This window comes from Balaenoptera musculus, chromosome 17 (genome assembly GCF_009873245.2).
Source record: "Balaenoptera musculus isolate JJ_BM4_2016_0621 chromosome 17, mBalMus1.pri.v3, whole genome shotgun sequence".
Lineage (NCBI taxonomy): Eukaryota > Metazoa > Chordata > Mammalia > Artiodactyla > Balaenopteridae > Balaenoptera > Balaenoptera musculus.
The window spans coordinates 53,515,818-53,539,180 of NC_045801.1; the positions used below are offsets into that span (position 1 = coordinate 53,515,818).

General features: G+C 37.5%; 1 protein-coding gene across 3 annotated transcripts in view; it reads right to left on the bottom strand.

The window, feature by feature from the left end:
- The window catches only part of RALYL (RALY RNA binding protein like), an 858,672-nt gene extending 836,865 nt beyond the window's left edge, over positions 1-21,807 (bottom strand). For 2 of the 3 annotated variants that reach the window (XM_036829780.1, XM_036829779.1), the window contains exons 1-2: positions 21,617-21,703; positions 20,770-20,867 (exon numbers count right to left, since the gene is read on the bottom strand). The gene's annotated coding sequence lies outside the window, so the exon portion shown is untranslated. Of the gene's footprint in view, positions 1-20,769; positions 20,868-21,616 lie in introns of all 3 variants that reach the window. The other variant, XM_036829783.1, reaches the window with a different exon arrangement.
- Positions 21,808-23,363: the final 1,556 nt, after the last annotated feature.

The window sequence follows — 23,363 nt, forward strand, 5'->3', positions numbered from 1 at the left end:
TTGTGACCCCTGATTTAAAACTTCCTTATTTTTTTTTGAAATTACACATTTAAATAAATAATATATTTGAATAACACTATTTAAGTGCTCATTTTTGTCCATCATCCCAATAATCAGACAGGGTAAAGGAATTTAATGCCACTTTCTACAGATGAGGAAACTGAGGCTCAAAGAAAGTGCGATTGAGCACAAAGGCCAGGGCAGGAATTACACACAGGTCCTTGTGCCTGCACTTGTAAGGCCCTTCCAAGGTTCTCCCTTCCTGAGGAGCTGAGAACCCTCCTTCTGGAAAGCCCATGCTCCTCCTGAAGGTATTAAGAACAATCACAAGTACAACAGTGCTAAGAACTGACTAGTTAAAAAATTTACCAGTCACAGTTAAGCTCTTTCAGCTCAGAGAGTTAAGTCTGAAAAGGTTGATGTACTAATTACATTTTGAGGAGAAAAAAATAACTCATGATAACTTTTCTAAATTTGTTAGTATATTCTGATTTACTTAGATATAAAGATAGAAAATTCTGACTTTTTTTAAACTACTATTTTGTAAAAACAACAAAAAAAATAACTTTAAAAGATTTTGGTTCCTGTAGTAATGACAACTTTCTAATGCAAATACTCTCATTACTGATTAAATTTTTTTTAAATTTAATACTTTACAGAAAAGAACTTTGTGTGGCCAATCAACTTCAGTGTTCCTTAGACAGAGTCATGGGATGTGTTTGCCACCATACATAAGGGAAACTCAAATTGTTGACTGAAAAATGGTGAATTTGATCTATACTTGACAGTTGCTAACAGGATTTTGCAGCTAAAATCTTCGCTCCTAATAATACTTTAACAAATTAAATGTATTAATAACCTTTTTAAACAGCAAATTGTGAACTCTACTTTGATAGACTCTATTTTGATAGACCTATTTTCCTTAATAATTTCTCCCTCAGCTTCCACAGAATTACACAATCTTTCCAACTTCCTCACTGGTTTGCCTTGCTTTCACCCACTAACATTGGATATAAATGCTCTACAAGAAGTTCTTTCCTGCCTACTATTCCTTATTCTCAGATTCATGCATTTGAATTTCAGCTACTACATATCACCTCCACAGAGACAATTCCAAACTTGTGCTCTCTATTCCTAAAGCACCAGTTATTCTATTAAATGATAACTTCAACTACTCACTTGACAACCTAAATTCATATTGTCCTCTAATTTGAATGTTTATAACATTGAATCAACCCTAATCATATGCCCCCACTGAACTGTTTTTCCAGTGTCGCATGTAGTCTTGATGAAATAATTACATTTTCTAATAAGAAAAGTGCCCCTTAAAATGAGTAGTTTTTGAGTGACTGAGTAAAGAACACTTCTCCAGCTACTCAAATGAGGGCTCCTAATTTTAGGTACCATCAGAAAGGCTGGAATTACCTCCAGATCGCCCACACACTAATGTCATGGATGCAAACTCCTTGAAATCCAGAACTGTGATCTAGTTTCCTAGTATTTCCCACAGTGCTTAGAATACTTGAAACTTGTTAAGGACTGAATCATGTCTCCCTAAAATTTGCATGTTAAGGTTTTAACCCCCAGTACCTGGGCATGTGACTGTATATAAAGATGGGGCCTTTGAGAGGTAATTAAGGTAGTATGAGATCATATGGGTCGGACCTAACCAAGTATTACTGGAGATCGAGACACCAAGGATGTGAGCATATAGAGGAAGAGTCATGTGAGGACACAGCAAGAAGGCTGCAAGTCAAGGACAGAGGTCCCAAAACAACCAAACCTGCTGACGCCTTGATCTTGGACTTCTAGCTTCTGGAATTGTGAGAAAATAAATTTCTGCTGTTTAAGCCCCCAGTCTGCAGTATTTTGTTATGGCAGCCCTAGCAAACTAACATAATATTCATCATTTATTTGTTGGATTGATTAAAACTTGTAATTTGCTATTTTTCTCCTTCTCAGACCACACTTTTTAAGGCAGATGCACAAAGATAAATGCCTTGAAATTATGGATTTCTCTTTGTTCTTTTTATTGCTAACTTAGTGTTTTAGAAAAGCCCTGCTATTTCTAGTCCCCACATCCCCCACCAAAGATACATTGAATTTAGGTTGCTTGTTCCTTCAAATAATGTGCTGTAGTGGAATCAAGGCATATTGAAAAGATAAAGCATCCAGGTAAAAGAGCGGCAGGGGTTTCTCTTCCAAACACCCTGCATATGTGTTGGAGGGGGATTGTGCAATATTTTCAGGTTACAATATTTTTAGAATCCTCTCCAATTCAAACTTAAACAGATCAGTCCTTAATTCCTGAACAGGAAAGGGCTTCATGCAGTTGACTTCCAGCCATATGGCCTTCCTCATCCTGATCTGTTTATCTTACCCTGAGACACTAGAGACAAGAGCTATAAGGGAGAGATGGGAGTAAAACTTATAAACTGCTGTTACTTTAGCTGGCTTGAACCAAGGTAGCAACTGTTCAATAACTGTATATTGAGAACATTATCTGAGGTCAATGGCTTTGAAGACATGCTAAGGGGTCAACACACGTTTTGTTAGCCAAAAAAAAAAAAAATCAACATCAGATGAAGGAGTGTTATGGACTGAATGTTTATGTCCCCTCAAAATTCGTATGTTGAAACCCTAACCCCCAATATGAGAGTATTAAGATGAGAGGCCTTTGGAAAGTGATTATGTCACAGGGTGGAGACCTTATAAATGACATCAGTGCCAATATAAAAGGGACCCCAGAGAGCTCCTCCCTCACCTCTTCTGTCAAGTGAGGATGAAACATGAAAACAGCCATCTATGAACCAGAAAGACTCATCAGACACTGAATCTGCCAGTATCTTGATCTTGGACTTCCCAGCCTGTAGCACTGTGAGAAAAAGTTTCTGTTCTTTGTAAGTCACCTGGTCTATGGTATAATTATAGCAACCCAAACAGACTAAGACAAAGGGTCATATTTGTAAATAATCAAATCCTAGGTAACACAGCATATATTATGAGATGACAGTAACCTAGTGGGTTAGAATTCAGAGTTTCTCATCAGACTGACCTGGGCTGAAGTTTTGGCTCTGCTACTTACTAGCCCTGTCACCTTGGGCAAGTAACTTAATCTCATTGATTTCCCATTCCCCAGTCTATTATCTATAAAATAGGAACAGAAATAAGGAACCTCAGAGACCTAGGTATGTTTTTTTTGCCTAGTCCATAGTAAGAATTTAAATAGCAATTATATATTATTTTTTAAACCTAATAATAGTGAATACTCTTTTTGCTTTCTAAAATTATGTTTTCAGAGTAAATTATTTTTGGAAATGATTTTGGAAATACCCACATAATCTTTCTTTGTGAAGAAATTTGTGACAGTAGTTGAACATATGGCATGCACAAAAAAGATACATTAAAGAATTCACCAAATATTATAAAAAAGCAAAATGTCACAGTGGTACTTTGGGGAACATAGTATGGTGAGATGACATTTTTGTAAAGATGACATTTTTGTAAAAGTAAATAACAAATAGATGAAGACAGAGCAGAGTAACTTGATTTAGGTAAAATTGATATTGATCAGGGATATGTAAAAATATACAGGTAGAACCTGTAGGCAGTAATAACACACAGAGTTATAATGAAAGTTTATATGCATTCAACATGAACCAACTGCTTCAAAGTATAATCTTTGTAAATAAGAAAAAATATCTTATTCCATTCTTTAAGACAATCATATAATATTATTTACAGATTTTAATTTATCAATATTCTTCCAGATATTTTAATCTGAAGACAAAAACAATATCTTTGTGCTCCTCTTTCCTTTATTTTTCTGAGCTGGGATGCATCTATCAATAGATGATTCTGATATTTTCTCAGATCTTTTGGGGGAATTCCTGAGAATCAGTCTCTACATGATATTTTTTCTGTTTTATTCAAAATTATTAAATTATAAGAATAATTCAAAATGATTTGCCTGTAATGATTACTTATGAAATGTTAGTCAATTCACATATAATGTTATAAGTTTAAAAAACCAAAAACATTGTAAGTGGATATACACACAAATATATATTCACTTAAATCATACAGTTAATTCTAGGAATGTTTATTGAATCTATAAAGACTGGGGCAGCTACTCTCATAGAGAGAGTAGTTGGAGATTTTGAAGCCATGGAGAATAGGACAAAGTTTTATTTATATTAGTATTATATTCTGTGTATTAGTAACTAGCACTGGGTCAACTGATAAGTGTTTATGAATGAATGAATGAATGTGAATTAGTGAATGACTGAATTATAGTCCTATTTTTAAGAAGCATATAATCTAGAAAGGACTAAAAATGCATAAGTACAATGTGCTATGTTTTATACCAGTGCTTCTCAAGCAATTTGTGGTGAATGACCATTTTTTTATTTCCAACCAATCAAAAAGCAGTATTTTATAAAATACAATAAAAATAAATGACTAGAAAAATAAGGAAAAACAAAAAGACATACAATGAGACATAAAATTATTCAGTAAAATTGCTAGGAAGTTTCAATTTCCTGTCTCCAGCTAGCAACCAACAGGCTACAGAATATATTTTGAGTAGCTCCATTTTTTACTATTGCCATCAACAATGTGATAGAAAAAAACCCTAGTTAACGCATAAGTAAATGAAAGAAAAGCAGTTGAAAACGTCCATTAAAATTAGTTTAGGATAATCTGCTGGGAAAATGATCATTTTCTTCCTGTACTTTCCAGAATTCTATTGTGAGTCACACAACAGACAAAAAAAGCAGGACACCAAATGGTCCTGGTTTTTTCAGCAAACTCGACTCATGTTGGCAACTCTGCAGGATTCAAAAGGAGGATATGCACGTATAGCTTCTCTCCTCTAGAAAAAAATTCACAGCACCAAGCGCTCCCCTTATGGCAGGTAAAAAAACCAATTTACGTGAGTGATAAATGGTAAATGCCATAAGCATCCTTCCCATTTCCATTTGTTTCCTTTTGAAAATAACTAACATTCCTTTGTTATGTTGTTGGAAATAGTTAATTTACAACTGCAAAAAGTACTGATGTCTCTACACCTTTCCCATGTAATACTGTTTTTATGTTAATATGTTTCAAGTACTTTTCACCTATGAATACTACTTAAAAAGTGTTATTATTTGTGCTTAGTAAGCCACCACAGTATTCAAAAGTTAATACATACACCTATATGTGTTGAAAATATTAAGAAGTCAGTATAAAATTTTAAACTTAAACTTTTAAATGTTTGGCAATTTTTTTAAATGTTCAAAATGTCTTTGCCTATGCAAAAAAAAAAAATATATATATATATACAAAATTCAATTAAATAGCCTATTTCCTGGTGGTTACGTTCTAAAACTATCATGAAAGGTTTGTAAAAATTGCTCCTGAAAATACCTTTGATAGATCATATACTACTCATACATGAATTTATGTTTTTTATCTCATCTATAAGTAAGTCTAACCCAGTCAGTTTTTCTACCAAAGGTGGATAAGGAGACAAATTCCTTGGATGAACACCGGATGAAGTACTAGGCTTGTGCTTTCACCAAAAATATAACCAAAAGTATATGAATTCATGTAAATCAAAAGTATACAGTGCTACAACACTGGAATAAAACAAACACAAAAAGATGGAAGTATGGGAATACACATTATTTAAAATAACAATCAAAAGAAAAAGCAAAAAGAATCAACTAAAATATTCACAGTGGAGCATGTCAAAGTACATCACTACAATGACATACTATATAACCATTAAACTTATGCTGCAAATAATAGTTAATGACAGTGTGTTTAAAGTATATTGCTAAGTGGAGAAATGTTTTGACTATAAATAATTTTATGTGTTATACATAATAAACAATTATGTGATTATTATGTATAAACCACATAGATTATATAATGTATTACATAATTACGAGTGTATATTATAAATTATATCATTAGTTATTTAAACAAAAACTGAAAAGATATATCCCAAATAATATAGAGTGGGGAATGTAATTTTTAAACTTCTCCCTAGTACATGATTAAAATTTCAGTATTAACACTATTATAATAACAGTGCTTCCCTTTAAGATTTTTTGAGCATTTTTAATTTTCATTTCAGTTTTAAAAGATATGCACTTAGAACATGCACATCAATTTAGTTATTTGGAGGGAAATCATGTAGTAGAGTATAAAATTAAAAATTTCAATTTTGAGAATGAATAATATTCTATATCAAACTTCTTGCTCCTAATATTAAAGGAACTTATAAGGCCAAACAGCTTATTTTCTTGTAACAAATCGAAAACTATCTTTTCTCTCAGGTATGTTATAAACTTAACCTGAGATTATGGAATTTCAGTACCTGCCAGATATATTAAACTGCTTCTCCTTTACCAAAGTGCAAAAGGAACTAAGGAATACTCTCCTAATTGAAGATCTCACAGATAGACCAATAATGATCACTAGATAAGTAAAGATACTAAGTTTCACAATAGTATTTTTGACATAAAGGGAAAAATAGTATCACTGATTCATTAATATTTTGAAATTAATTAATTTTGTAGTTATATATCTGAATCAAAGCCATGGCACATTCAATCAAAAACTCAGAACCCAAAATCTGGCATTAACATGCTTTGAGTATTTCCAATTCCTTTTATGATTATCAAAAACAGGAAACCTATCTCATAGTAAAATTTATATAAATTTAATAATGTCAGGCATCTTTTAGAGATAAAGAGACATGGTATCCAATAAATAGGCAAAAAATAATGAGAACTACTCCCCTAATTTGATTCCACATGGCAACTATACACCTAATGCCATTTTGTAAAGATGTTAATAATCATCAAATAATCTCTTCCCCACCCTCTCACACACATTCACACAGTCATATCCCCCCTCACTCACACAAGGACACACCTTGAAAGACCTGTAATATGGATATATGCTTCACTCTGAAACAAGCAAATAATGAGAGACAATAAACCAAAATCCAATGCTCATATTTCCCCACCAACCTCGTGGTGATTTTAACCCAAAATACTAAATCACTTTAAATCTTGGAGACTACACAAATTGCTTAACAGTCTATAAACTTGAGGTGTTTCAATTAATGAGTCATTCTACATAGAGTCAACAAAAACTGGTTTGACTTTATTCACTGTATTATGAGTTCTATTTTGTAAGTGGAATTACATATGGAAATTAATCCTCTCATTTAATATAAAATAAGACACCGTTTTAACCCTGATCTTTATTTTTACCCTTATGGAATTTGTCACCATTTACCCCTTCTAAACTGAAAGCTCCATTCTCCTACATGATGTCATACCTCATGACACACAAAATAATGAAAAAGCAATTTTTCAAGAAATACTTACTGGATAAATATTAATATTCTTTGCCGACTGACCATATTTTGGGATCACTTTTTAGCAAAAATGAACCTGAATGAATTTCAGTTCAGATTCTTAATAAAATGTGAAAACTAAAATTGAGACAATCAGAGAGTATTTTAAAATATATCTTGACTAATCTCTGGTAAGGAGCAAGATGCCAAAAAAAATTTAAATACATGACATAGTCCTGAGATCTTCTGACATCTCTACATCTGCGTTATCCTATGGGGTAGCGCCTCACACGTGTGGCCCTTCCACACTTTAACCTTGGCTAGTTCTGTGCTGTAAGTGTAAAACACAAACTGGATTTCAAAAACTTAGTACAAAGAAAGGTAGACTACTTAAAAAATAATTGTATATTGACTACATGTTGAAATGATAATTTTTGATCAGCTGAGTTACATAAAATATATTATGAAAATTAGTTTCATCGGTACATTTTAATTTTCTTAATGTCTTTTAAAAAATGTAAAATTATGTACGGTGGCCTGCTTTCATGGCTTGCATTGTATTTTCCCTGGACAGTGTTGATCTGGAGAATGTCTTGCCACCGCTTTTAGCTGGCCTCTTCCTCTATCTCCCCTCCTCCCTCTTCTACTGTTTCATTTTTCTTCTTCATTTTTCCTTTCTAGAACTGCAACAATGTCAGGAGAGAGGTCTGGAACAGGGAAGGAAGATCTAGTGATTCTGAAATAAAAAGACTGCAAACATGATGGTATGGGTTCAGAAATTAAATGAAACAAAATATTCTCATATTTTATTGGTTCACTAATCTAAATTATTAATAAAACTATATTGTCCATCTGGAAGAGCAAAGATCATAGATATTTCTGAGCTCATTTTATAGTTTTTATAATATTTAAGTTTCCGATATTTTTTTTGAAATATTAAATAATCTCAAGATATTCCAAAACAAAATTCATTTTGCCAAACACTGGACTCTATTTTAGGGCATAAAATGTGCATGAATACAAAGTCACACACATATTAATTTTCTGCTGGCCTCTTTTTCTCCTCAAAAATCTATCATTCCTGTCATCTCCCAATTTTCTTTCCAGATAGCCCTCTCTAAATCTTTTTGTTGCTTTTGTCCTCTTCCTTGGCCCTTTTATAACACTTTTCCTGCTACACATTTCCCCTGTACGCTCCCATATGTTCCTGACTTTGGATAACAATGTCAAGAGAGTACTGTCAAATCTCCCAACCTGAGGACCTTGCCAAGTCATTGGAGAAGAGGGAGAAGCATTGCATTCCAAAATTTTCAAGTGTCTTAATGACCTAAATAACCATAAGTAATCACTGCTACTTTGTTTAATTCTGATAACTTCATGCATTGCCACTTTTCACATATACCATTTCCTTCCCCAAGTGATGGTCAGTTCATGAGGGTAGGCCCAATGTCTGGTCTTGTTTTTAAACTTTTTTAAATCTCCTAAAACACAGTGACTTAGATTTGGTAGATTCCCAACATATATTGGCTGAATGAACAAACAAGTGTTCAAAATCTCACCAGTTATGCCCAGAGCAGAAACACTACGGAAGACTCTGAGAAAACAAGAACTGGAACATATATAGCAGCACAGTTCCAACTGAAAGCATTGTGTGTTTTTAAATCTTCTGTACTTAGGGAGCTGTTGTAAGTGTGTCTATTTTGTTACACAAATGTCACTGACCTACTGATGTACACATCAAAGTATCCCTTTTTCTCCACCTTTTAAACAAGGCACGGTGGTGTAACTCAAGTTGTGGAGCCAAAAAGTCTTGGATTCAAGTCTTTACTCAGCCATTTGACAGCAGTGGGACATTTGACAAGTCACTTGTTTGATCCTCAATTTCCTCCTGATATTACTATCTAGGATAATAATAAATTCCTTCAGGGTGTTACAAAGATGAGGTACAACATGACTAAGCATTTAGCAATCAGTCTGAGCCAGGAGGGATGATCTATAAATGGAATGAAGCAGTAGCAGTTGCAGCAACAGAACTGGCAGTAGCAAGAGCTACTGTCTATCTAGCTGCCAACTGGACATCTGATTTAAAAAAGGAGTTTGGACTGAACTCCAAAATATATAGCAGATACTCTACAATGTTCTTTTAAATATGAGTCATTTACTGCTCTATTTAGAAAGTACTGAACTGCAGTATCCTTTATTTTTGGTTTTGATCAGTTATGTCCTTATAACACTCAACTTTGGGTTGCAGTATCATTGCAGAATTTATTTCTGTATTACCTAATAATTCTAATCAAACACAAACAAGATAAACACACACACACACACACACACACACACTATATATCTACAGCTCTCATAATGTTCCGATAGAAAGGACTAAAATCCCAGCAGTCACAAAAGAAAAAAAAAATTCCTTTATGGCATCAGTTGATCATAAACTTCCAAGAATGTCATTGACACTTTTAGCACGTTTCAAAGTTTTCCTTTTCACTTTTTTCCCTGTCATCCCCTTATGAATTTTTAAAAGGTGTTAAAAATGACCCCTTCAACACTCAGCTTCTCCTCACAACACTTTCAACTTCTCGACATCAACAGCAACTGCCTCAGTTAGCTGCATGCCTTCCCATACTCTGAAATGTGTCATCATTTGACTGTGCTCCACTTTCAAAATCTGGAAATACAATATTCTTCTCTGATCAAAACCATCCATCCTTGCACCTCTCTCATCCTATTAGAAACAGTGAACCTACTATTACTTTTCATTTTGACCTTCAGGCTCCCAAATCTTCTCTGTTCTTAGTCTATTCATCTTCTGTAGCTGCCCTTGCCTCCTTCCCCGGCCCAGATTTATGGTCAGTCTGCAATAAAATACCTACTACATCTAGAAAGCCCAGCTCTTTGTTTTACATTATGTGTGCCTTGCTAATCTCCTAATCAAGGAAAACTCAATTGTTTGTTGACCCATTCAAATTACATGTTGCATTGCTAGAGAGAGTGATGCAATTGTGTCAACTAATGAAAACAAATGGTTAATTTTACCAACTTCCTCCTTATGGCTGTAGACTCTGTATAGACCTCTTGCATATTCTCTGCTAAATTCCTATCCCTATGCTAGTTGATCTCAACCTACCACCTTGAGTTTACCTGAGAAAACTAATCATTAGATGGCAAACTCCCCACAGGCAGTGTCCTTAACTAGTCTTACTTACCACTGAGTCCCCATCCTCCAGTACAGGGCTGAATAAATAATGAATTTAGTTAACTAACGAACTGATACAATTCCCTTCCTCTTCTAAGATGTGACCAGCCTCTTCTTGTGCTACTACTGATCATACCAACCTTCTTAGAACATTCTGAAACTTGCTCCTGAAAATTACTTTCCTTCCACGATACCTCTATCTCTTCTTGCTAAGGGGGTTCCATCCTGAAAAAAGTAAATACACATCCATATTTCCTTTATTATGGCTTAAAAATACATCCCTCCTCCAATAATATTACTCCCTTGAATAATATTTCATTTCTACAATTAACACTTAACTGAACGTACTTCTTGTCTTCATATCTTCAAAGAGCCCATGTGACCTTAAACATGGACAACTGGATTTCTGCTTGTATTTAACCCTAATATGCACATTTTTTCTCAATGACAAGTAACAGACTTTTCAACACTTTTACTGAAAATATTCAAACAAACAGATAATTTGAAAGAATAATACAATAAAATCTGAACAATCATTCCCTGGATTCAAAAATTATTAACAAATGATTTGATTTACACACACACACTTTACCATGACTTATATGAAATTAGGTTGCAAACATCATGGCATTTATCCCTAATTCAGCATGCATCTCTTAATATCACTTATAAGCTAGCCCATGTGCAAATTTTCCCAATTCTACCAAAATGTGATCTTTTATAGCCTTTTTCAAAAAAACTAAGAGCTCCAAACACTGCATTTGGTTGGCTTTAGTCTCTTTTAATCTAGAAAAGTCTCCCCACAGTGATAATGTCTTTTGAAGAGACTAGGCCACATGTCTGGTATCTTCATGAAAAATACTAAACCCTGTGAATTTGTATGATTATTTCCTCATGGTTCAGTTTAACAGCTTCCACTTTCCCTGTATTTTTCTGTAAATTAGAAGTTAAGCCTAAATAGGTTTTAGATCCAGCTTAAAACATTCTGGCAACAATATTTCACAAATGGCACTGGAGACTTCATACTGCATCCATCAAGAGGCTCATGGCCTCAGGCTATTAGTGACACGGGGTTTGATCACTCAGCTATTTAAGGTAAATGCCAGATGCAATTAAGAAGTAATCCTTGAGCACAAGGAGAACACATTATTCCCCCAAATATTTGTAACTAATGGTTTTAGCACCTGTTGATGATTCTTGCTTGAATCATTTATTTCTTTCAGGTTTTTTTTCTTTTTTTTTTAAGATAGTAGTCATCTTTTCTTTTTTAAATTTATTTATTTATCTATTTATTTTTGGCTCTGTTGGGTCTTCGTTTCTGTGCGAGGGCTTCCCCTAGTTGCGGCAAGCGGGGGCCACTCTTCATCGCAGTGCACGGCCCTCTCACTGTCGCGGCCTCTCATGTTGCGGAGCACAGGTTCCAGACGCGCAGGCTCAGTAGTTGTGTCTCACGGGCCTAGTTGCTCCGCGGCTTGTGGGATCTTCCCAGACCAGGGCTCGAACCCGTGTCCCCCGCATTAGCAGGCGGATTCTCAACCACTGCGCCACCAGGGAAGCCCCTGAATCATTTATTTCAATGCGAATTACAAACAGTTAATTCTAGCATTTCTTACACTTACTTACATATTTTGTAAAGAAGAGCTGTCCTTCATCAACTAAACAAGAGTTCCTCCTAATAAGCAGGCCAACCATTTATTTCAATTTATATTATTTTCAGAATCGATTTCTTTTATTAATATTTTTTTTATTTAGAGGATCAGGATGGACTCATGGGCTTTATTCAATGTTTTACAGTCTGTTACAGTCACTCTTGTTGGAGGAGATCACTGAGAGGATGTGACCACTGGTTGACCCTAGAGTAGGACCCGAACAATCAGAGGCTTCCTATCCTCACCCCTGTCCTTGTATTAGGCAGGAAGTTAACCCTGAGCAACAGGAGGCGGCGCGGTCGGCTGAACGTCCAATAGCTGCCTAATCCCGCCAAACCATCTGCCAACCCGGCCCCAAACATGCCCTCATCAGTACTCCAAAACAGTCAGGGGTCCGGAAAAATCCCCCACTGGCCGACTGGAGGGACCTTCCGCACTCTGGCCCATGCTCACACCTCACGCTATCATGTCCATTGATAAACTTTGGCGGCCATTAGGCTCATTAAATGTTCATAAATATTCTACGAATACATACATCTGATTATAACAGACTGAATTATGGGAAGGACATGTGCAGCAGAGCCTCTTGTTATATAACCTGCAGCTGTCAATCAAGACTGTCAATCAACAACCTTGCCTTAAAAACTCTGTACCCCCAGCCCTCCCGGGCCACTGCCTTCCTTGGCCTGGCCCGCCTCTCTCTTGAGGTGTTCTCTGTTCTCCCCGTATCTTCAATAAACCCTCTTGCAACAGTTAAGACCTCAAATTCTTCTCTGCGTCCTTACCAACAACCGAGGCCCACGGGAGGAGGGGTCTCCAGACCCTCTTCCACTAACACTTGGAATGTATATTTAGGCACTTCCAGGACTCAGTCTTGAGAAAGCAATGTGTTGTTGAGAACATCTGGACTGGATACGTGACTGAACCCCATCAAGGCTTCTATACAGGGATCTCCCACTTCACTTTTACTAAAGACCTGCATTAGTACCCATTTTCACTAACTGAAAGAAATCCAAAGAGGATTTTCATTTTACGAATAATATCAAGAAGCGAAAATAGCATTCATGATTTTGCATCGAGCTTCATAGAGGCAGCACACACCAGAGCATTGAGAGTGGCACCGCCAAGTTCCCTCCCCAGGAATTACACTCAGCATCTCAGCAGCAAGCCCCCATACCTTTAATTGCGTTTGTGAGCATCTGTGCTTTCTCTTGATTTATTTTGTGCATCTGTTAGCAAGATGTGTCCTAGGGTAATTGCTTCTTCTCTTTACACCATTTCGGCTTACAAAAGGTTTCACGGCAACGCTCCACTTTCAGAGAGTGGGGGAAATCTGAATAAACTTTTAAGATCCTGGTGGGTGGATGCAGAAATCGATTTGCCTTGCAGCTGCCTAAGATAAGCCTTGTACATAAGTTGTCCTGATTATTAAAACTGCCACCTACCAAGTTGGAGTAGTCTGTCTCTTTCTACAGTCTCTCTTTGCCCTCCCTGTACAGGGGCCAGTTTCTAATTTCACCTGACATTGGGAACCAACAACCACTGATATTCAAATTTATCTAAATTTGGCAACTGGGAGGCCCTTCAAGCTAGTCCCTATTTACAGTTACAGTTTACAAATAAGGCTTATACAACCTTATTTGTCTGGGGTCGTTTCCTCACTTCCTGGCACAATGAGAGATCCCAGGCTCATCTTATACTTTTTCTGCCTGGACTTAGAATCAGCAAATTCTCCAGAAAGTTTGGTCCCCTTGAGTGGGAAATGGTACTTAGAAACCATGATTTGTGCACTAGATGTGCTCATTGCTGCTGAAGAAACATTGCTTGGAAGTAAGGAGACAGAGCTAGTAAATCTCTTTTTAAAATAGGTACAGTATATTTTAATATCTGATAGCTTAGACCCCTTTGCCCTTCTTTTTCTGAGTTACCCTAGCTATTCTTCCTTTTTTTAATTTCTTCTATATTTAATTTAAAATCAATATACCTAGTTCCAGAAAAACTTCTTACTGTTCTTCATATTTAGTCATGTTACATGCTCAAATGCATGTACACACACACACACACACACACACAAACACACACACAAGAATGTGACACATACAATCTTGAGAAATGATCTCTTTATGATGCTGTCACACCATATCCAGAATCATGGAATGTTTTTTCACTTAGTTAAGTCTAATATGTCTCATTCATTTAGTTTCTTCTTAAAATTAATAGATTTTAATCACAGATTCAAGGACCTTTTTCTCAGGTCTCACCTTCCTTCAAGCCTATACAGCATCAGCCTTGCTGAACAACACTCCTCTCTCTCTCTACACACACACACACACACACACACACACACACTCCCCCTAAGCTTCAGTGGCTGTCTTCCTTTTTCTCTTTCTCTGCCTTTAACCAGATCCCTTTACATCCACTCAGAAAAATGCAGGTGTTTCCCAAATGTCTGCCTCCTAAAGTTTTAATGTAGGTAATTTTGTAACATCTTTCTCTAGTTTTCAGTGTGCTTTCCAGCTCTAGATCTGAATTTCAATTGCATATCGGTCATTTTACCCAGGTTAATATTAGAACTTCATGTTAGTGATATGTCCAAAACTGAACCATTCTCCCACCCCCAACCAAACCAGGCCCTCTTCTAGATATTTTTATCTTCTCCTGTTTTGTTTTATACTCCTGGTTTTCAAGATATCCAGATTCCAAAACTCAAAAGCATCATTTGATAGTCCCTCCACCTTGGCCTCCAAATTCACTAATTTTATGGACTTGTATATTGACCATCGTCTTTGAAATCCATTGCATCACATTCATTCACACTGCCTCTACTATAGTTTGTTTCCCATTCTTTACTGAAAAATATTATTTTCAAGTTCCAAGGAAACTATTTAATAATAAAATCCTTTTTCACACATCTGAAGAGGCAATTAAAAACAGCATCCTAAAATAACATCTTGCAGTTATATGTGTTTTATGTTTTTAACAAACAGATAAAATGAGCTTGAAAAATGTCACATACAAATATGTGTAACAGTGAAATTCTGAGGTGGAGATGATGTTGATAGTGAGATGTTGGTAGACAGAAGAGACACCCATATTTATAGATTTACTGTGCTATGAAAGAATTGGCTGTTCAGTTTTCCTTTACAAAAGAATAACTTTCCACGTCACACTGCAAAAGCTTCAAGAGTAGAGACTGCATTTTGTACTAAATATTTGTGCAGTGCTTTTCCCACAACCTCGTCAAAGCCACTGTAGACACAGAACCATCTATTCTGTCCTGACCACAGAGCATGAGTGGCTTCTCACAAATGTCCACGTATTGGGTCTGTTCAGAAAATCCTACAGTCCTGGAGAGCTGTGTGATGGCATGGTCACTTGAAGGCCCTTTCAGCACCAGTAAAGAGTCTCTGTGTAAATGGTGCCATTTTCTGTTATTTCTGGCTGCAGCATTCAGTAGTAAAAACTTACCAAAATACAGTCATTTTAAATAATGTACCAAGAATACATATATAGCAGTTGTTTTATGCTAGGTAAAAGGAAACAAACAACATTTCATCTCTACAAATGGAGCATCCCTGTACAGAAGGAGAGACACATGGTGTCAATTCAGACATTCCTATCATTTGTCCCTCTACTACCTATGGAGCCTTGAGCAAATTACATATCTCTCCAAGTTTCAGTTTCCCCAAAAATATAAAAATGATGGTATCACTCATGGAGGGGAAGGACACATCGAAGTGCATTCATCTGACACATCAGTAAATGTAGTCCTACTTTTCTTTCCCTCTCTTCTTGATTTAATGAAAAAGTAGCCTTTCCCTACTCCAGCCTGTTAACAGTTTCCAAACTGACTCAAAAATATGTTGCTCCTGTTATGATTTAGCATATGGCTACCAAAATGTGTATAAATATTTTCTCTAAATACATGGATTAGGTACAAATGCAATTAATTTCCACTGCTGAAGTTTAAACAAAATATTCAACTACATTATTCTAAGCAAGAAAAAAAAAATATAGATAGATGGATGAGTCATATGTAATTTTATGAAACATATTGATGCAAGTAAAATCTCTAGTTTTTCTTTAGTATGAAGGTGCATATTGAGGCATTCCATTGCATCTTTCAGAAAAGCAGGATAACGTTCCCATGATCTCCGCTATAATTCTCCTCTCCATTTAGATTTATACACGGCCCAAGAAATAAATCTTGCAGTCCTGACCCCAGCTGCGGAGTCTCCAAGGACAGTCCAGAAGACATTTATCCTAAACACTAACTGAAGTTCTCCCACTGCCCTCTCTATGCCTAGGAATGGAAAGAAAAAGGAAATCAACACCTCTATATTTTCCAGAATGCAGTCCCAGAACAACTGCATCATACATAAATTAAAAACCTTTAATTTTATGGGAGATTTAGAAAAGCACAAAATCAATTTTCCACTATGTAAGTTTGCTATTTAACAAGAGTCTAACAAAACAACAGAAAAATTCCCCAATATTTTCTTGAAAATCTAAAAAAGCTACAGGAAAAAGCAAAACTACTAAAAGTTGGCAATAGCTGGGTTATATATATGTATTCTACATGTCAAAACTTAAAAGGAAGAGTGATGACAGACATTTATGTAAGACTTGCTAAATATGTAACTAGTTTTTGGTACATTCAGAAATCAAACTATTACTTAAATTTTATTTAATAATTATTGTTCTCAAAATCATGATGTAGTAAAACTAATTGCTCTCATTATCACTAATGTGAAAGTTTGTTGCCACTGTCAATTACCGAAATTTATTAAAAAGTCATACCGAATTATGAAAATAGGATTTTAAAGGTATTTATGCATGTCACTAGAAGCAGCAGATGATAATAATAATGAAACAATTAGAAAATAATAACAACAACTTCAGACCAGTAAGGAATTTTTTAAATTAGTTTTTAATTTCTTTCCGGAGCTCCATAAACAACTTGAAGAATACATTTCAACATTACCTCAGTTTTTCATACACAAAATAGAACTTTCTTAATGGCAATGTGATAAAAGAAGTGAAGAAAATAGCTGTATTTTTTAAAGTCACAGCTAATCATCATTTAAAAATAAAATTTTGAAAAGTCAGAGAGGAGAATAAATTAATTAAATTGTAAGTAAAATATTTTCAATTTCCTTTTTAGCATGCAAACAATTTTAAATACCCACTTCACTTCTCTTCTACTTCCAGTGTAGAGTTTTATTCGATTTGATGCACTGTATAATTAGTGCTTACAATATCTGTAAACAGTAAGCAAAGCATTTACTCTAGTCAAATGCTTTCAAGAATGTAACAGATATAGGAGCTTTTCCACACACTTCTTGCTAGCTGCTTTAAAAAAATGGCTGCTTTAGTTAAGAAACAATTATCCGTATAGCACGCAATTTTTCTAACTAGGAAAATATAATTTTTTTGTATATCAAATGTATGTGCATTCTTTTTCTATTCCATTATTTTCACATTCTGATAGCATCATTGGCTTGCACAAATTTGGTAGCTCTTTTAACCACTAGCCTTTCATAAAAATTAGAGAAAATAAACCGACTATCTGTTTTTAAAAAGGCAATATATCTTTTGTAATTAAGAGTGCCTTTATAAATATGTGTTTGAAACTTTTCCCCCTTATATCTAACACCACCACAGTGTGGCTGCTTGATGCACACTAAGAAAAAAATCAGTGTGCTACTTGCTTGCTTATAATCATGTAAGGATAAAAATAAGAAATAATTAAATGTTTACTTTTCATGATTAAAATTTCTTCATTTAAAAATTCTTGGACAGACCAAACACTCAAGACAGAACTCCAGGTAGGGTTTTTTTTTCTCTACAATGTTCAAGACTGGGACAGAAAATGTAAAGTTAATTCAGTAATACAGGATTTTTCAAAATGTCCAAATTTTGGTATCCCCTAGAAAAGTTCTAGCAAATTCAGCAGGTTGTTTAAAATCTGTGACTATTTCTTTGTTGCATGCAGATGATAAAATACTTAAGGTCAGTTAGTCATCCAGAAGCCAATTTAATCTTATATGTCTTCCTTCTCTCATCCTCTACCTTCACCCCAAACCCTCTCTCCCAGAGAAACAGTTTTTATTTCCTCTCAGTAAGCAGTAAAAAGTAATTTGCATGATTAAGTTCATCAGAATCAGGGTGGGTTGCTTACTGAATTTAAGAACAATATTATTTTTCCATGAGAAACCAGTAGGCGGTGCTAACTCTAGTATACCACATTCAAAGATTTAAACCAAAACACTCACAGACCAGGTGACCAGTTTTTTAACGAGTTGTGGAATTCCCAATATAATTCATGGAGGAGGAAATTTCAAAATTTCAATATAATAGAAATTTAACATACGTATGTAATATAATGGACAATCGATATTTAATGAAAACCTAATATGACTAAAGGTTCTTATCATGATCTTTATTTACAGAATATTTGCACAACTAAATATCTATTCCCACTTGAAATCCTATGAACATCTTCTTCCACCCCATTATGGTTTTAATCTCATTTGGAAACATCACACAGTACCGTCTACATTCTGCACCAATCTTAAGACACAACTACCTCCATCTTAGGGAAGCAAGTGCTCCTCTTAATGAAAATTCTGGTATTATTACTCAAGTTTTTCTTTCTCACTCACTGTCTCTCTCTTCTAAAAGAACTAAATGACTTACAGTGCATACACCCTGCAAAGAAATATTACACACATGCATTGTCTTGCATTTTTAAATAAATGAGCATATCTACTTACATACATTATTATGATAAAAATGATTTAAAAAACACAAAATGTTGCAAGGGGCTTTTTAAATGTTTTTGCTGGCTGTTTAAACCATATGAAAGACTGCATTTTAGTTGAGTGCTCACCACAGCAATAAAATCAAAATTTACAGCTATGTTACATAATATTTGTGTCAAATCTTTGAACTATGCCCTTCAGGATATCAAGTCTGGTGTATACATGCAACAGGAATTTCTAAACAGAGAAAAGCTACCCTGGGTACAAAAGTAACTCACACTGCTACTTCCAAAGACCTCTGAAATGAGAGAGTGCATTGTGAATTTAGAAATATATAGCTTTCTAAATATTGCAATAAATTTTAATCTTCTGCAGATAAATGATCACTTGCACTCCTCTTTCACCACAAAGAGTAAAGAAATACAGGCATAAAACTTCATTCCACCAACTGAGCTTGCAGACTTAAATATTTGCTTGAAAATCCATAGTGTATGTTATTAACATGTTTGTTATGGGCCCTTTTGTATATTGGATTTAGTTTTTATGCCTAGTTTTATAAACTAGAAGAAAACTTAACCTGAGAAGTAAACGTTATTTCACTTGCCTTATATTTATTTTAACAGAATCCAAATTATACAAAGCTTCAGAATCAAATCTTTTAAATAATGGCCTCTAGACAACACAAAATTTATTTGGCGATCAAGTTTTCCAGGAGATTCTGTCACTGTGTTAAATACAGAAAAGGCTTTTTATTACCAACTACTCCAAAAAGTAGTACCAGATTACACTGGAAACGTAACAGGACAATCAAAAAATATCATAAACTCCATAGAATACATTCAGCACTGAGTACTGTGCAATGCTATCAACACACCGAAATCTATTACCACCGTCACCAACACCTAGTCCTGTCCTGTGGCCGGTTCTCAGGGGAAAAAACCTTTGTAACCACCATGAAGTGGTTAAAAAGAGGGAAAACACATTGTCCCTTTAACACTCAACCTTATGGGTGTAGTCTCATTCATGCAAACTAACAGTTTCGTCCTCAACATTAAACCCGACTGACCATCACAGAAAGTAACTATTTCCCCCCACCCTGGAAGGCGCCAGGCACTTAAAACCAAAGCAACACAACAGGGAAAGAAAAAATCCAAAGACGGCACCGCTAAAAAGACAAACCCTTCGGAACCAGCAAAACAGGCTGGGAAAGACCTACTGCGTTGTTTACTCAATGCAAACAGGAGGAGCGGGAGTTGAGCTTGCGGGGGCTGCTGCCATCCTCAGGGATCTGGAAAGGTCTCGAGCTCCCGGGCTCCGTGGCTAGAAGCCAGCCCCTTCGGAAGATGCCGCCCCTGCCGCTTCTCTCCCCCAGTCTCCCGGGCGCACGTAGGGGCCGCCCCGGCCGGCCCGAGCCACATCCTCGACCCTCGACCCTGCTGCTCTGCAAGTGGCCCTCGGAGAACTTACAGGGCCCGCCGGCTGCCGCGTCCCCGGCCGGCGACGCCCGGGGCGCAAGACGCCGCCCGCTGCGGAGACGACCTGGGAGCAGCCGAGGGAGGGACGGTATTTTGCGCACATCCAAAAACCAGCCCAAGGCCGGGAACTGACTTTGGCTTCCCCTAGCTCCCGGCACGGCTTTCCCCACACCGGGCTCGGACACTGCCCGGAGCCGCGAGCGCCCACACACGCGCACAAGCACACAAAACACACACACGCACATACACACACAGAGATTTCTTTGCCAGGACCAGTGTTGCCATTACAAACCCGGGAAACGCCTCCAAGGGGACCAAGTACCTGCTCTCTGCGAGCTGCTCAGCTGTTCACTTCATCCTCCGTTGACAAGGAAACCAAACCGCACTTCATTTTTTTTTTTTTTCCAGAAAAACCTTCCACTGCCATCATTTGAAAATTGATTTACGGGGAGGGGAGGGGGAGGAAGAAAGGATAATATAGATATAGATATCAGGATATCTTTCATAAAATTATCTCGGTTTTTAAAAAAAGTCAGATGTGCAAAAGTCATAGTTAATTTAAAGGAGGAAAAAAGTATTCGCTTAAAAATTATCCCAGTAACCAGCTGCAAGAAAAGTTTCATGTTATCAATGGGTATCAAAAACAGGAGGGAAAAAAACGAATTTGTTCTCCCCGGCTTCCAAAAAGGGCACAAAAATAGAAAATTCATGTCTTTGCTCAGTGGTTTGTACCAGTATTGCAAAACCACAAACTTGTAAACACTGCCGTAAAATCCCACCTATACAAAAATCTTATCAGAAAAAGAGTATGCCAAAAAAAGAGAAACATGCTTTTTATTTTTACAAAGGAAAAAAAAATAGGCACCATACTTCACATCGCTTTTTCCTTCAAACCAGTTGCATATCTTGCTGGACTTGGGAGTCGCTCCCAGCGGGCACAGTCGCCGCGGACTCCCAGACACAGCGCCTTGTCTACAGAACCATCGCATGCTAGAAAAACTTGGATTCAGGAAAAGGCTCAAAACCATGCTCCTCCAGCTTTCCCAAATATAAACAGTAATCAAAGAAGTGGAAAAAAAAAAAGAAGAAGAAAAACAAAAAAACAAAAACAAAAAAGGGACAAAAAAAAAAAAAGAATAGGACAAGAATGCCACTGAGAAGGTACTCACCGAGAGGGAGTAAAATGTTGGAATAAAAATGAGATTTAGGATAAAATACAGTATGGCGGTGGAAGAAGGAATGAAGCGCGTTTTTTTCTCTCAGTCTCTGCCTCAGGCACTGACACGTGACTCGCAGCCAGGCTGACTTGCAGGCAGCCAGGAAGGACCGAGGCTGCGAGGGGGGAAGCCCCACGGAGCCCAACTCCAGCAGACGAGGCGGCGGCGGCGGCGGCGGGGAGCCCGGCGCCTGCGAGCGGCAGCACCAGGGGCGGCAGCAGCTGCAGCTCCCGGCGAGGCTGCCTCCGCTGTGAGCCCAGACGAGCAGGTGCCCCTCACGCTGAGGCTGAGCACACGCTCACGCACACGCAAGACAGGCAGGGCGCCGGCGAGAGGGGGAGCCGAGCGGGGCTGGGCTGGAGGCGCGCAGCTGCCGCTGGTACTGCTGCTGTTGCTGCTGCTACTGCTGAGGCTGCTGCCGCGGCCGCCGCCTCCGGTGGGGAGCGCGTGTTCTGGGGCAGCTCGGGGGATGCTGATCAAACGCCTGGGAGGAAGTGAACAACTTGCTGCTCACCTCAAACTTGTTGTTGCTTGCCACTTCCTTGTGTATTCATCTATTTTTCATCTCAGCGTAGTTACCTGGGGAGAGATCCCATCCCTTTCTCTCCCGAAGTTTCACTATTAAAGCCCAACTGAACTCAGTCTTTTTTTCCCCCCTGATTTCCCATTTCTCATCCCTGCTAAACTGCCTTGGCCTCTGCCATTCCCTCCCCCTAGATCTGCGCTTCCCCCTCGCGGTTCTCAGGGAACCTGGCTCAGCGCGCTACGGGGGGCGTTGTCACGGGCAAAGCCACCGTCAATCTTTATTGCCAACAGAACCCACAGCATCTCTTTTGCCGTCGTCAGACAGGAATGTTTGCAGTTTGTAAGACAAAACGAAATCTCTCATTTAGGCAACCTGGTCCGGGGTTTCTTTCTTCAGGTTGCAAAGCGATGGGCGGAGGCGGGGGTGTCGTTAATTTATTCATTCTTGGACCAGGCATTGTTTGTTTTGTCTGCGTGGGCACGCGTGCTTCCAAGCTCCTCTGGAAGGTCCCTGATCCATGGCAAGAGGCTCCTGCCAGACTCTTCCCCAAGTTGTGGGCTGGGGCTGGAAGTCAAAGGAGAGGTGCCAGGGAAACAAGTGAGTCCATTGTGTAAGTGCTCCCTGGGAGAGAGTGAGCACTTGGCGGTCGAGAGGGGGAGACGTGCACCGGGAGTGAGGCGACGGCGCAGCCCGCGAGAGCCCAGGTGGCTGAGCTGTGGATTGTGAAGGTGAGGGTGAGAGAGGGATTACTCCACCTAGCATCTGGTTAGGATGCCTATCGCTTGAACAAAGATTCCATCAGCCAATCGCTGGATGCAGTGGGATTCTTCTATTGCTTCCTGTTAAAGAATCAGTTTTCTGGGAGCTTGAACACATCTATTTTTCTTCATTTTTGTGCAATACTAATATCAGGACCGTTTCCCTGTGCTGCTTTGAATCTGGGTTGTGTGGAATTAATTGGCATCGCTATGTTTGAGAATGAGAAATTGACACAGTTCTGCAGTTCACAGGTTTCTGCCCTTGATCTTTATCTCAATGTTTCCAATGTTGACATTTAAGATAAAATGCCTCCACCAGACATGATCTAGCCTGGACAATTCTGAAAATTACGTACACATCCACTATAGAGATCTTCAACAGCAAAGATATTTCTCAAGCATTCTGGTTCAGCAT